This window comes from Euprymna scolopes, chromosome 42 (genome assembly GCF_053919585.1).
Source record: "Euprymna scolopes isolate OS-2025 chromosome 42, ASM5391958v1, whole genome shotgun sequence".
Classification (NCBI taxonomy): domain Eukaryota; kingdom Metazoa; phylum Mollusca; class Cephalopoda; order Sepiida; family Sepiolidae; genus Euprymna; species Euprymna scolopes.
In genome coordinates, this window is record NC_136523.1 from 610038 (window position 1) to 622641 (window position 12604).

The window sequence follows — 12604 nt, forward strand, 5'->3', positions numbered from 1 at the left end:
CAAGTTCTTGTTTTGAAAGAATTTAAAAAAAAAAAATCGATATTGCAATCTTTTCAGGGAAAATCTCTTCTCTTCATTGCAATAGTTTCTCACAGAAGAAACGTTTGTAGTTTTCTCGGCGTTTGACTAGAATATTTATCTAAAAAAAAAAAAGAAAAATGAAAGAAAAACCTATATGATGAATGTACTCGTGACGAAAGGAAAATATCAGACACCAAAAAATCACGTAAATTAATCGAGTAGTTTTATTTTTATACATAAAATAATTTTTAAGCGAATTTGAGTTTCTCCAACGTCACTCTCCTTATGTTAAGAAAGGCTTTCTAAAAGTTTAACTTACTTGGAGTTATTTCTCTTGTCCTTTCAGCCCGTTTTCAATATAGCGTTGCAATATTGTGGCTGTTCGTGTAACCACATTTTTTTTTTTTTCTTATGAAACTACTTAATCAATTTACGTGATTTTTGGTGTATGCTATTTTCTTTCCATCACAGGTTCGTACATCACAGTTTTTACTTTTTACTTTTATTTATTTATTTATTTATTTTTCATGGAGGAGTGATTTTGGAGAAGTACCGCTTTCCGTTCATTGTAATTTTTATGGAATGTGCTCGATTGAGCCTCAGTCTCTGGTTTCTCCTTGTAGAACATTCGCAACAGACCTCCTCCAACTAACATCACTACAAAGATTGCTTGTTTCTTCCTCTGCGTACTTAAGACTAAACGGAATTTCCATGAACTGAGTTTCTTTCAAAGAACTTCCCGTCTGTGAAACACATCATCACACGGCTGCCTCTCTTCCTTTCAGATCACAACAGTCATTTTTAAATTCAATTTCAACAAATATTTTTTGTGCTGTCCTTTAGGCAGTCAAATTTCATTTACCGTTTCCACCCTTTCATCGTCTAAATGAAAATCCCAATAATTCTTATCCTCGGGTGGCTTTTGTCCTTGATGTGGTGACTCATTAGTATTAAAATATCCTATTAAATGTGTTTCATGACCGCAATGTAAAACAGAGACGATGGGCTTACTAAAGGGCAACTCCGGCGTATCCCGGGATAAATGTGTTATTCTGTGAATCATTTATATTCGTAATTCTTAAATTTTTATAATTGTTAATTTTATTCAGATAATATACACATTTGGAATCTATTCGTGAGAATGTTTTCGTAAAAACGATGATGGAGAATTCAAAGGGGCTTTTGTTGTTTTCTAGGATATTTATTTCAAAGAATTTGTGACCCAGACAAGTTTTAATTTTTTTTTTTCTTTTTTAAAGCACAAAATTCTCACTTCTGAAGTAAAATACTCTAATTATTAAAGTGCTCTTTTCGACTGCGGGTCAGTCAGTTAAATGCAATCAAAACCTGTAATTAAGACTCACAAATTCTTAACTAGTGCGTAGACATTTGTTGCCATTCGGAGGAGCGGATTTGGGTTGCTCAGATTTGGATACAAAAATAAAGAGAAGCGACAAGAGTAACTTGTTTACAGTACCGGACCGAAGCGGCAGTCACCCTGGATGGATTGAACTGGCTTCCTCCAAAATTCACAAACTGTCCGAAAACGTATGTCTATTAACTTGTTTATTGGGTCAGTAAACAGGGATATGTCTGAGAAATTAGTTATAAAATATAAACGTACATTGATTTTCGGGGAGGGGTATCCTTAGATTGTTCACTTTCTTAAGGGTTCATACTTAAGCAAACATACATTTCCATTAAAACAATGAACAACAGAATTTCTCTGCTTAATTATACTTGTTTTCAAGCATCCCGCAATAAAAAAAAACATTACATACAAAACAAGTACAAATATTTTTGAATGTTTAACGGAGATACAATTTATTCTTAGGAGCGAATTCTGTCGCTCCCTCGCAGCATAAATTTTAAAGCTCCTATCTCAAAATAAAACCGTTTTATTGTTGACGCTTAACGATTCGACATGCAGCGTTCTCGGTTGTTGTTTTGAAATGTTCTTTATGCCCAGATATTTGTTATATTGTTCATGTAACCTGAAGATGATTCGACGAAGAATCAAAACTACTTGTGATACATATAGAACATTTATTAATCATTTTAATTTTAAAATTAAAAAGATTAGAAAAATTGAAAAAGTAAAAAAAGATAATTCTTTTGTTTTAAAAAGTTTGCATAGATAGAAGAACGCTTCCTAAATATACACAATATATATATATATATATATATATAAATATATATATATATATATATATATATAGTCATCCACATACAGTACTGTTTCACAGCTCATCAGTGCGACTAGACAAGCAACTACCTCAAGCCAGGATCGAAACCCGATTGATCAAACGACAGTCCGGGCTTCTAACCGTTGCGCTATATGGCTGCTGCTATGTGGCCAGTGAATTAACAATGTTTTGACATTGTCCAAATAACTAAGCTCAATTTGTTTACACAAAGATCATCGCTTCATACGCTAATGGACAATTTGTATATCACTTTCCAAATGCTGAACCTAAGATAGGGAGCATTATTAGTCATCCACATACAGTACTGTTTCGCTGTTCCACAGCTCATCAGTGCAGCTAGGCAAGCAATTACTTCAAGCCAGGATCGAAACCCGATTGCCTAAACGACAGTCGTATATAGGGTATATTCCAATTCCTGCTGCAGCTGTTCATTTGAACATGAAATCATAAAAATTGGTCAGTCATCTCATAAGATTATAGCTGAAACATGCTCAAGAGTATACGACAATTTTAAATGCCTGTATAAAAAAATCTGGAAACTTATTGACGGTACTTCGTATATACAGATAGGCGTTTGTGTGTGTGTGTGTGTGTGTGTGTGTGTGTGTGTGTGTGTGTGTGTGTGTGTGTGTGTGTGTGTGTGTGTGTGTGCATAAATATGTATATACATGCACACGCATATATTGTTATAAGTACTTACCGAACCACTGATAGTGAACTTTACGATGGAAGCTCGAGTTTGAAATACCCCACAACAGCTAGCGAAAAGATATTCGAACTAAAAATATCCTATTGAAAAAAAACTCAGTAACATCGACCTTGCGACAACGTATTCGATCAGGCAGATATCTTCCAAAAACGCTCACAAATCAGAGAGTCCGTACTGTAGAACCTGACAGAAAACATTTTAAGGGTCAAGATGCAATTTTGAAAGTTGCACTGAACTCTACTAGATTCTGGAGGATTATTTCTAGGAATCTTCACATCTCAATTCGTCGCACCAGCTAAAAAAAAAAGATAAGGATTGTTTAACGGATAAAAAGTTAGAAATCAAAAATCCGTAAGTTGTATTTTTTTTTTTTAACTTACAAGTGACTTCTCGGGTTTTCGTATTTTTATCCTTTGATTTTTTTTTCGCAAATAGAAAAGTAAATATTGTGACAAAAGAAATTTGATTTTAACTTTTTGTCCAGGAAAAAAGTAAACTTCAATTAAGAAAGGGGGAGATGTAATTAATTTTTTTCTTCTGGTCTCAAGATCTACTTGTGTTGATCGTTATGAAAGGGAAAAAGGTTACGTGGAATTTTTTTATTAAAAGAGAAAAATAAGCATCGATTGAAGATTTCAAAGCAATTTTGGCGAAAATGTTGAAATTTCAAATGAATTTGCAGAAAAAAAACGAAGACAGGCTGAATTGGTCAAATATCATCAGGGACAACAGAACTGTTCAGTCCCAAAACGTCGTTATTTCATAGAAGATGGAGATCTCTGAATTTAACCAAGATGTCGAGAACTATTAAACCTTTGTTCTCTCTCAACTAGAAAAACGTGACGCCATTCGTCATCTCGACTCATAAACATATGTAACCCTCCCCCCACTTGTTTAACTTTTCATGTCATATATTGATGGAAATTATTGTTTTGCAGACTTGGTCAGCGTGGCAGGTGATGAATATGCTTATGTCAAACTATATCAAGTGAGCTTATAAAAGAAAACGAAATAAATCTACAAGTAAATAAAACTTGTAATGATGTGTACTGTTTCAGATTTTATAACTGCAGAGAAAAGAGATGAGAATGTTATAAACTACAAAATAAGAAACCTCTGTTGTTATATTTATACTATGCTGATTATGACCGCCACTACACATTGAGCCAACTACAACTACAACTGTTTTCTGTCGACGAAAAATACCGGTCTTCTTGTGAGATCAAATGGATTCCCCCATCGAACATTACAAACGGCTTATCAGTGCCAAGTCATGTTAAAAGCAGCGATTCACATGATCACGCGGAAACTGAATGGAGAGATGGTTTCATTTATAAAAAACGTCGTAGCAAGAAATGTCCATTTATGATGGAGTCGCCCCCCAGGTGGTTGTTCGGCGGGGGCGGGGGGAGGCAAAGAAATATAAAACAAATGACGGTGACTAAAAAGTGATTAAAAACAGACTGACTTTCTAGAAAGAGTTATAACTAGAAAGGTGTCGAGGAAACAAATAATCATTTGTTTTAGTTGAGATGAATGAATGATGAACAACAACAACAACAACAACAACAATGCGATTTGAAGGACGGTAGTCTTAACGACTGACAAAAGTTAAAGTCAAAAATATCTCCATTACATTTTGCCGCATATGTAATATTAAAGCAACTGCTATTTCTCTCCCTCCCCCTCCCTTTTTCTAACACTGCAACCGTTTAAAAAAAGTAATTGTCACTTCTATGTCAATGAAGTCGAAATATAAACGATATGTGAAAGAAACGAAAACGTGCAACCCGAATGTTTTTCCACTCGTTCTACCGATCATATTAAAGAGCGAGGTCACTTATCATTTTTGATTACACAGACATAATCACGGATTTTTGGATTAGAAACTTCCAAGGTCTTTTCGATTGGGGTTTTCTTCTTGTTACAATCATTATTTTATTTCCGTTGTTTTCACAACTATTCTAATCTTGAATGTTATCCTCCGACCTTCTTCGGGTGCGTCTTCTTGAACTCTGGAATTTTTCTGTCGAACTCTGGAATTTGAACATAATTCATTTTAATGAAAGTCACTTGAGGCAAAGCATGAAGCGACTTGATGTAAGGAGCTAAAAGGAAAAAGAAAACCACAAAAAAATAAAAACAATTCTAAGACCAAAAACTATCAGGTTGACAAGAAGGATCTTGTGGTTTTTAACTTTTTAACATAACATATCAATTAAAAATTTATTGATCGAAATAAGCACCATTAGAATCAACACACTTTTGTCAATACAAAACTTGAGTATTTATGTCAGCAACATAAAAATATTGCGTTCTAGTGGCGATAAAGTTTATGAAAGCGTTTTTGATATCGTTTAACTTTTTGAATCATTTCTCATGCAGAAAGTTGTCGAGATGCTTGAAAAAGTAGCCGTCAGTAGGCGAGACGTCTGGAGAGTATGGCAAATGAGGAAGAGTTTCCTAATCCAATTCGTTCGACTTCTGCATGGTCGGTTTAGCTACGTGTGGTCGTGCATTGTCGTACAGGAAGATTGGGCCATTTCTCTTGATGTATGCTGGGTGTTGTTGCCGAAGTTTCTGATGCATTTCATCCATTTGTTACCACTGTAATGGTTTCGCCTGCATTCAAAAAAACTGTAATGCATAGGACGGGTCGCAGACTACTAAACAGTCAGCATGATCTTCTTTGGTGCAACTCTGACTTCAGGAAGTGTTGTGTCTAACCACTGAGCTGAGCGTCGCCGGTTGTCGTAAAGAACCCACTTTTCATCGCAAGTAACAACCCGGTCGAGAAACAGGTCGTCCTTGTTGCATAAAAGAAGGGAAGATGACACTTCATAACGGCGTTTCCTGTGGTTGTCGTTCAATTTGTGGGGCACCCATTTATCAAGTTTTTTTTGTTTTCTAATCTCTATCAAGTATTTGGGAATTGTCGTATATGTTACATCTAATTCAGAAGCAAGTTCTCAAACATTTTTGCATGGAATGGCTTCGACTAAGGCTCTTAATTAATCGTTGTCAACATCTGATGGCCGACCACTACACTCATCATCTTCAGAACTCTCATCGCCACCACGAAATTTCTTAAACCACCATTGTGCTGTTCTTGCAGTCGTGGTTCTTGAGCCAAATGCTTCGTTGATATTGCGAGCTGTTTCAGCGGCTTTTCAGCCTAGCTTGAATTGAAAATTTGCTTTTTTGCCATCTTGTATTAAATGTTTTGAAAAATGACAATTGTTTTGAAACGATTGTAATTTAAACGATTAGATAAAACGAAAAACGCTCTTTAAAATAATACATAAAGTAAAGGTATTATAAAGAAAACTTATTTGAAAATACATTTGAAATCAAAATTAAAAATTCCACAAGAACTTTCTTGTCAACCTAATAGATAACGATAGGCGTTATATGAATAGGTTTAGTAAAGTAGAAAGTGAACTTTTTTTTTACAAGGTAGTCACCACTTATCAATGCCCGGAAGCCACTCGGGGATAAGGGTTATTACATGTACAGTAATCAATGGGATAGTATCATAGTAATCATTAGTATTGGAGATTTGATAAAGTGTCTTACTTAAGAGGGCGGTTCATCAGGAATTTGTTTATGTTGGACTTGAAGACATCCAGGTTGTAGTCAGGTGGGAAACAGGCAAACGGAAGAGAGTTCCACAGGCGTGCACTTTTAAGAAAGAAGCTTTGTTCATGGAATCTACGTTTTGGTTTTGGCACAGATAGAGAGTGGGGAAAATTTTTGACAGTGGTTTCAGCTAGACAGGTGTTAATCATGAAAAATTGGCGAGATGGGACCCCAAATTGGAGCTCAGACGAGCACTTTCCATGGAAATAACGATAAAACAAAGACAGGCTCACAACGTCTCTCCTGTGAAAGAGGAAAGGGCAACTCCCACTAAGCCACGAAGCCTATTTTGTACTCTGTCAAGGCAGGATAGGCTGTTTTTAGCAGCTCCTGCCCAGATGTGGCAGCATTACTCCATCCTTGGATGTACTTGGCTTTTATATAGATAGAGAATTGCATCAGCAGTGAGATATCTTCGGAAGCGGTAGAAGGATCCTACCATTTTTCCAGCGATCTTGGCAACTGACTTGATGTACATGTTCCATTTCAGGTCAGGAGTAAAGGTCAAACCCAGAAGCTTATCAAAACATGGAGCTTTCCCTAGACGAGAGCCATCCATTTCAATTGATACCAGATGGGGATCAGAGCGTTGATGATGTAAAGATAGGAGCTTGGTTTTAGATGCATTAAAAGTAACCAGCCACCATTTCCCCCCACTGTACCATGCGCTCAAGATCAGAGGAGAGAGAATCAGAGAGAACTTTGTCATTTACAGCCTTTGATGTGTTGCCATAGATGGTTGTGTAATCAGCATAGATGTCAATGAATGATTCAAGTATGTGTTTAGGGAGATCATTGATGTAAATCAGGAAGGGAATTGGGCCCAGGATTGACCCCTGAGGGACTCCAGCATTTATATTGCAGGCCTCCGATTTTTGTCCATCTACCACTACTCTTATGAGCCTCTGATTTCTGCCCATCAACTACTGTTATGAGCCTATCAGAGAGAAATGATTTAATGATTGAGAAAATATTTCTAGTTATACCGTAGCTGGAAATCTTGTGAAGTAGGCCCTTATGCCATACCTTATCGAAGGCCTTTGATATGTCAAGAGCAATAGCCCTAGAAAGGAAGCCTTTGTCGAGAGATTCACTAATCTACCGTAAATCTGGTAGAATGGAAACCATATTGCATGTCATTAAGAAGGTTATTTCTGCTGAGGTGATTGACTACTTCTCTATTTAATATGGATTCCAGCAACTTACTCATGACACACAGGAGACTTATTGGTCTGTACTGAGAGGGGGGCGACTTATCACCTGAATTCTTAAATACAGGACATACTAATGAGGTTTTCCAGGGTGTTGGGAAACAGTTCTCCTTAAGGCAACGCTTAAACAGTTTTGTAAGTTAAGGTTGAAGCTTTTCCAACACTACAATTGGAATGCTGTCAGGGCCAGTTGCTTTACTGGAATCAAGGTTCTTGATTAGCTTGGCGACCTCACGCACAGATATTTGTATGCTGCATAGCGTGTTGTCTGTTATAGGAGGAAATACAGCCTTGGTCGCATGGGGTAGAATTAGCTGCAAAGTTCTTGGCAAATAGTTTGGCCTTGTCTAATGCTGACGAGATGACCTCTGGTCCATTGATGATGGTTGTGATAGAACGCACGCTTCTGTTCAGGATCCTATTTGCTATTTGCCAAAACTGGTGGGAACTAAGTTGCTGCTCAGCTACTTTGGATTTAACGGACTGAGCATATAGCTCTCTTGCATTTTTTATTACTCTTTTACAGAGATGAGGGCAACAACAGAAATGAAAGAGATAATTGGAAAACCTTTTGTTTATTTTCAACAAATTTTTAACCTTTGTTTTCGTTATTTTATTCTTTAGTTCTCACATTCCCTGAGTGATGTTTCTGACAAAGCAGGAAAATTGCGGATTTTTTTATTTAATCCACTGGGATAGTTTGACCTTGTTCCATCAGCTGTAACTGGGTTGATAGAAGCATTTTTATTTGTGGCGCAAATAATAATCAGTTCTAAGTGACAGTCTTCTAGAGGTTAAAAGTTCAATCCTCAGTGCAGGCGATATTAAGAATACATTAAGAATCACTTAAGACTTCTATTCAGTTATGACTGACGGAATGAGAGTAAGCTACCCTCGTAGATTCTGTTCGAAATTTTGTATAGATTTCTGAGTTCGACAGATTTCCGAGTTTAACAAAACACACCTGAAGATGGCTGAAGGTTACATAAATCGAAACGTTGTTGTGAGAAGAACATCCACTATGAGAACAGTAGTCCGAATAATTGAAACAAATCAATCTAAAAAAATCGAAATCAATTCATTGATTTTTATGATGCCGACAGTTGTTTCTGGTCATTTCTAGTTGAACTTTTAATTTTATCGACTAATAAAACTGGAATCAAGAACAACAAATATTTTTTTAAGATGCGTTCATTTAATCTGGTATTCTTAAGATACATCCATTCACACTGTTCGTTTAACGATGAAAATGCGTGACAGGCCAACATAAAATTTATAACTTAAATGTGATAGACTGGCTAAAATGCTGTTTCAGACTTACTTGAATATGATGGGCATTCAAAATCTACTTGGAAAAAACTTCTGACCCATCGGGTAACCCAATTGTTTTAATCGGGAAATCCTGAGTTTGCAAAGCCAGTTAATTATTTTAAAAAGAGAAATATTTTTTCCATTAGTTTCTATTTGCTATGTCTACCCTTGTTCCACCCTCTCTATGAACCTCTACCTGTAGATTATGTAGTATTATTATTTTGGACTGTATGCACTTTTGCTATTAACGAACTATCCTATTCTTTTTAGTCTTTACTTTATATATTAAACTTCGACAGTTGAGGAAGAAAGGGGCAGAGATAAACTATATAAAAGAAGAGTGGATACCAATTAAGCTACAGTAAGAGAGGGTGAAAGTGATAGATATAAACATAGAAAATTGGTGAATTGCAAAATACGTCAAAGAAAAGTTTATTTTCAGATCTAATTCAATCTCAGAACTAAAGAATATTCTGACACAGGAACAAAATATCTATAATTTTAAGTTTTCAAAAAAAAAAAAAAAAAAAAAAAATCACCCCCATTTTCTTGTATTGATGGATGAATAATTAAATTTTTTTAATCAATTTTTTGTCTAAATAAGATTTATTTATTCATTGGATTAATGAATATATATATATATATATATATATATATATATATATATATATATATATATAGTTTGATATCTATATAAGCTCCATAACAGTTTGTTGAGCTTTACATTATCCCGATAAATCTCCTCTTAAAGAATTGATCTTATTCTCTGTCTTTCTCTAGGAAAAAAAAAGATTTGATAAAAATCCGGCAAAATGTATTTGAAGGGAAAAATACCAGAACATTACAATCAAACTTCATCCAAGCAAGGAGACGGAACATGAAATAAACTGCCAAATAGATTTTGGCCGTGTTAGTAAGTCAGTGTGAAGATCAAGAAAGCAGAAAAATTAAGAAAACATGGAACTTGGCAGATAAATGGAGGGAATCTGAAACAAACTACAGTAATACTCTGTAAGAGTACTAGGAGAAATTCCCCCCAAACAGGATAAAAAAAAAGGAGAAATCAAAGGAAAGCTTAACACCATACAAAACTACGATACTGATAAAAAAATATTGAGAAAAGGTTATTGACTGCAGAGCTCAACCTACATAACTAAGTGACACCAACCAATCAGAGCTAAATTGAAACAGATTAACCCTGCCTAAACCCAACTAGCAATATAGAAATTTCATGAAACCAAGGAAACTAAAACTATTGTAATAAATGAGGAGAGAGAGCACCAGTCAGACTTCCACTGAGTACTATAATTTTGAGGTAATTATTGTACGGCCATTATCAGCTAGAAATCAGTTGTAAACAGCTGTTGCGAAAACGGAAAGTGACTAGCAACGTTAATCGAAAGAAATAGAGTATTGGAAATCTGGAGAGATTTGTTGTCATGTAGATTTCTGAAAAAATATGTTCCCAGTGAGCGACTCGTTTAAACATTCCTAGCAAATAATAATTTAGAGATTCTTGCTCTAAATGAGATTTCAGGAAAAAACACTTGTTTTACCAGAGAAATTTGAAAATTTGGAGTGCTTAAGAAATAGCAGTAAGTTTTTGAATAGTAAAATAAATAGAAACAATTTAAATATACTTTAGAAACTTACCTTTATGTTCGGGTATTAGCCACGTTTTGTAGCGTGGAACATTGTTATTTCCCTTTTAACACGTGCGCGTAGCTATGTACATGTATAGTTGTGTACACGTAGGATCAAAATAATATATAACAAAGCTATTGTTTATAAAAAAAAAAAGGCTCTTAGCAATCGGGTTATATTTCTCGATACGAAAAAGAAAAAAGTACTTCTGATATTAACGTCGTAAGACAAAATAAAAATAGCCGACTACCCTTCGCTTTTATGTTTTTTTGTTTTTTTTTATATAATTTTTTTTCTTTTGAGTGCGTGTGTGTTAACTCTCAGTGATAAATGATTGGTCGGTTCGACGTAAAGACGGACACTTTTGTCGCCTTCAACAGTTGTAGTCGCCCGGGCAGGTATTTATTAACAATGCAATATTTCGGAAGTTGGACAGCCAGAAAACAGCAGGTAATGTGCTGTCGTAGTTATTTGTTATATGAGTCCGGTAGTGGCGTCAAGAGGAGGGATGGATGGGGATAGGCGGGGTCCCCAGGCATTCAAGTTAGGGGTGGGAATGCAACCAATCATATTCAAACTATCTTTTTTCTCGTAATATTTCTTAGGACTAGAACTTATACTTGAGTCTTTAGGGCATACAATCAAGGAGTTGACCCCGGGAATCAAAACGGCCACAACAGTGAATCACTTCTGTGCGTCAATGGTATATAGTCACCTTGCTTGCTGAGAGTGATTAAGGCCAATTAAGATTAATACCACTACTATTTGCTCAAAGCTTATTCGGTGCTCCATATTGTCAGCCTTTTGTAACTTCTATGTAAATACCCCTCTTTCGCCATGTTAAATAAGAAAAGGCTATGTTTGTCCATCGATATGTTCGCCATTGAATATTCACCGCTATACGTTTAAGTATAATAAACGTGTAGCATGGATCGTGGCTTGGATAGAATATAGTCGATGGTCGCGTCCTTGGAAATGTTCCAAGATCCACGTTGACAATTAATGATAAGTAACTTCACATTTTTCCTCTCCTTCACAGACGTTATGTTGTTAGTATTATTAAACACGTGTTCTTTCGAATTGTCTGCTTTATTCCTTGCTTTCTCTGTTCCAGATTGTTTTAATTATTGATACCTATTTACTATGCCTCCCCACGGGACAGAGTTAGACACCAGGGTCGTTTTTTAACGTGGAGAAAAGGTACAAAAATAAAAATTGTCTCAGTCGTGAAGGATTTCTCCTCCACCGAAAGAGAACAAGAAATAGAAGTGCAGCATCTGAAGAACAGATACTACACTTTGATCTTATTTATATATTTTATTGAGAAAGAAAAAATTGAACATAAAAAACGTACAAATTTGATCTTGACCAAAAGGCCAAGAACTGATTGTTAATTTGATATAGTACCCTTCGTCAATTCGCTTTAATTATTGATATAGCAGCCTTCGTCAATTCGCTTTAATTATTGATATAGCAGCCTTCGTCAATTCGCTTTAATTATTGATATAGCAGCCTTCGTCAATTCGCTTTAATTATTGATATAGCAGCCTTCGTCAATTCGCTTTAATTATTGATATAGCAGCCTTCGTCAATTCGCTTTAATTATTGATATAGCAGCCTTCGTCAATTCGCTTTAATTATTGATATAGCAGCCTTCGTCAATTCGCTGTTCTGAGACATCGTTATAATACAGCTTCCTATTCCAAGACCTGTTAACTTGTAGAACTCTTTTCTTGCAGACTGTTTTCCTCCTACCTATAGATTTGATTATTTTAATCCTACAGTTTATAGGCATCTCCCGTTTTTGCATTAACCATCATTAGTTCTTTTTAGGTCTTTTCATCAAGTGGCTTCCTGCATTG

The 12604-nt window shown here is 35.6% G+C and overlaps 1 protein-coding gene across 3 annotated transcripts in view; it reads right to left on the reverse strand.

Moving 5' to 3' along the window:
* LOC145266903 (uncharacterized) overlaps nt 1-11222 on the reverse strand; it is a 216837-nt gene extending 205615 nt beyond the window's left edge. For all 3 annotated transcript variants that reach the window (XM_080122684.1, XM_080122680.1, XM_080122682.1), the window contains exon 1: nt 10752-11222. The gene's annotated coding sequence lies outside the window, so the exon portion shown is untranslated. The remainder of the gene's footprint in view (nt 1-10751) is intronic.
* Between the last annotated feature and the right edge of the window lie 1382 nt (nt 11223-12604).